Source organism: Mustela nivalis, assembly GCF_964662115.1.
Source record: "Mustela nivalis genome assembly, chromosome: 1".
Taxonomy (NCBI): domain Eukaryota; kingdom Metazoa; phylum Chordata; class Mammalia; order Carnivora; family Mustelidae; genus Mustela; species Mustela nivalis.
In genome coordinates this window covers 9,418,594-9,422,600 of record NC_139020.1, presented here as the reverse complement: position 1 = coordinate 9,422,600, position 4,007 = coordinate 9,418,594, and positions in this window count along the sequence as shown.

Genomic DNA, 4,007 nt, shown 5'->3' with positions numbered 1-4,007 from the left:
TATCAGTTTTCTACAACCTGATCAACACTTTCCATGAAAAGCTTTTAAAGTGAGAAAAATTGAGGATGACTACTTTAAGCAAGAATCCTAGTATGAAAACCACAGATTCTTTATCAGAAAACCTTAAAATGTAATCCAATTCAAAATGAACTGACTTTAATATTTTATACTAAAAACAGTGCCTCTTCTCATAAGATGCTACTTTTAAAAGTAGGCATGCATGAAAAGCATTCTGCTCTGAGGAGTAATAAGTCGCTTCTTATTTTGTGTTAGGGCTATTTGTGGAAACTTTCAGGGCTACAGAAGCCCTTTCTAAAAAGCACTTTGCACTGATGTACAGAAATCACTACCTTACACATTTAGCCATGTTGTTTAAAGATATAGCTGTATCTAAATCCATGTGCAAACTTGTGCCTTTCCCTAAAACGCTATTTTTTTTTTTTTTTCTGAAACTGTTGATGCAGGATGAGCTCCTGTCAAAGAAAGGAACCTCCCTTTCAGAGACAGGCAGCCTATAAATCTTCTGGAGGAAATGAGACAGCTCGGATGCATGGGCTTTCATTTAAGTCAGCTTTTGGTATAATAACCTTGCCATTTATTTTTTTTAATCGTTTAGAAGTATTTCGTTTATTTATTTATTTATTTATTTGACAGAGAGAGAGAGAGAGCACAAGCAGAGGGAGAAGCAGGCTCCCCGCTGAGCAAGGGAGCCTGATATGGGGCTCAATTCCAGGACCCTGGGACCACGACCTGAGCCGAAAGTGGATGCTTAATGGCTAGTCACCCAGCCACCCCTAGCTTCGCCATTTAATGGCTGTGTAACCCCTGGCACATTTCTTAACCTCTCTGAACCATTCCCTTACCTGTGAAATGTTTATAAAAGTAACTGTCTCACTGAGTTGTCATGAGGATTAAATGAGATAATGTATATAAAGTGCCTGTTATATATAGTAGCTGCTCAATAAATGTTAGCTCCACCGCAGCCCTTCAGTCTCTATATTAGTGTGTAGTGTAATGGGCAAGCTCTGTAACACCAGAAGTGTACATAGGACTGGACTGTCCAGTTCTTATTTACAGGTGTCACTTCATGTCCAATCACTGACCTTAACACACATGCACAGAGAACAAGATCACTGATGCACACAGCCTGATGTCTTGCACGCTAATGCTTTAAATGCTTTATATTTTCTCCAGTAAACTTCCTCTGGCAGGTGCAAACTAATACATCATCCCTCATACCACAGCTCTGTATAAGGAGGTGATTTTTCAGGTCAGAGCCATGAGGCCGGTGTAAATGCTCCATGAAGCAAAATGTCCCTGAACTTTTCCAGTCTCTCTGGATGCTGTCTCTGGAAAACTCTCTCTCCTCCTGGGCATTGTTTGGGGGTCTCGCCATACTCTTCTCTCCATGGGCCCCTCTAGTTGGCTCCATTGGCTACTTGGATCATGGCTGGCAAATTCCTAGGGAATTTCACTCATCTGAGCATCCCAGCAGACACATCACTAGAAAGCTCCTGGTACAAGTCCAAGCAGTCAAAAGTCTATTGATAACCATTTTCCATTCTCTCTCTGACATAGAGGAGGCAGTCTGTGTGCATCTCATTACATCAAGATTATAACATCATGTGTTGGAGGTCAAGAAGATACTTATCAGTTGGCAACTGCAGCGCATTTGTTACTCGGGTTCTTAAAGCTCTGAAAGGCAGCAAATGTCTAGGATTCCCCGATGAGATGTGATGAGAGATAAACCATATGGCATACGTGGAAATCACTCCTTTTAGCATCTCAGGACCCTCACAGCAGCTTAGTGCAAAGAGCTCCAGATTTGGAGTCTATAGGTCTAGACATGGGTGTTAGCTCCAACACTGGTATGTTCTGGAACCTCAGGTGTGTCACCTGTAAGATGGGACTGGAAAGACTCTCTCCTAGCGTCATTGTGCAAGAATCAAAGAGGGCAAACAGGTTGTTGACTCTGTGAAGTGTTAGCTATTTCAGTTACTGAGGCTGTCTTTGCTAGCTTGTAAGGGGTAGACTTGAATCATTTCCCAGGATTCTCAATTTCTGCACCTCCAATGCCATGAGTACTCCTGACTTTTACCTGTAACTGTCCTCTGGAGGGTGCAAACTAAAACATCATCCCCAAAACCGCAACCCTGGTTTGTTTGTTTTTTTAAGTTTTTGTTGTTGTTGTTGTTGTTGTTGTTAGTTTGTTTATTTGTCAGAGAGAGAGAGAGCGAGCAGAAGCAGAGGTATCAGCAGTGGGAGAGGGAGAAGCAGGCTCCCAAGTGAGCAGGGAGCCCAGTGTGGGACTTGATTTCAGGACCCTGGGATCATGACCTGAGCTGAAGGCAGAAGCTTAACCGACCGAGCCACCCAGGCTATTTAAAGGAGGTGATTTTTCAGAGCAGAGCACTGAGGCCCATGTAAATGCCACATGAATCCAAGTCATGTGTGTTAATTCACAGACTCCTATTCTTTCATTTTAAGTGCTGCACTTATAATACTCAGCTAAGAATTTTGTTCTTCTATACTATACATATTTCCCATATGAAATACGTTGTTGTTGTTCAATAAATAGTGTTCTTGGTTTGGGCTCTATTAAAAGATTTTGTGACTGAACTAATTTGTCATCAATAATAACCTAAAAGCCTGCCTGCCAAATCCTTCACGCTCTTCACCTTTATAACAGCACAGAAACAATCTTCAAGTCTGTTTAGTGTCACCTTTGGCTGACATATTAAAGTACCGTTTGCCATTTGAAGGGTCAAAGTGCGCAGGCATGAGATGCAGAACATACTTGATATTCAAGTGGCTTGCGTCATTGCCTGCCTGAAATCTCTCCACATACACATGGCACCTCAGGCCTGCGGGGATATTTTCAAAAAATGGAATACCGTAAAGATGGCACTAGAACATGGAACAGAACAAGTGATCCTTAGGATTAATGCCTTTATTAACTAGAATATCCTCAGCTTTAGAAATTGTTTTAAAATTGGATGGCATGCTCATGAAAAATAAAATATGACACCCAACCAGTCCCAACACTTTGAAATGTCTAAGTTATTCAAAACTCCATAAATATACACATGTGTGCATACACAGAGAGAATCATGTGTGTATATATTTGGCTTGCTCATAATTGAAATATTGGTGTATTTGTATATTAAACATACCTATGTATAGATATATATTAATATTTCATCTACCATCAAGGCAAATATTTTTTAAATATTTTTATTGGGGTGCCTCGGTGGCTCAGTAGGTTAAGCCTCTGCCTTCCACTCAGGTCATGATCTCAGGGTCCTGGGATCGAGCCCCACATTGGGCTCTCTGCTCAGCAGGGAACCTGCTTCCTCCTCTCTCTTTGCCTGCCTCTCTGCCTACTTGTGATCTCTGTGTGTCAAATAAATAAATAAACTCTTAGAAAAAAAATATTTTTATTTGAGAAAGTGCACACAGAGGGAGGGGGAGAGGGACAAGCAAACTCTGTGCTGAACAGAGAGCCTGATGTGGGGCTCAATCCCACAACCCCAAGACCATGACCCGGGGCTATTTTGGGAGGCAGATGTCCCACTGACTGAGTAACCCCGGGTCTCAAGTCAAAGCTTTTTAAAAATTAACTCCAAATCAAGTTAATAGTAAAAAAGAAGAAAATATAGCCAACCTTCCAAAATTCGTGTTAAGAAAGACACAGATACCTTTTTTTAAAAAAATTTAGATGTTGCTTGGAAATGCAAAATGTGATGATTTTGCAATGTATTTACTTGCACCAAAACTTTCCACTCAGGGCCAATGGAGGAGTCGCTAACTCAAGATCTGCAAGAAGTAGCCTGTGGCGGGGGGGGCGGGGGGGGGTGTTGGTGGTTGTGAATCAAACTGTGGAAATTTACCAGATGCACAGAAGTTTAAGAGCTTGAAAATCACATCCCTGTTTTCCAGATGAGAACACCAAGCACCGGATCAGTGGCCAAAGCTAGAACCCCAGTATGACTACTTCGAAGCTTAAA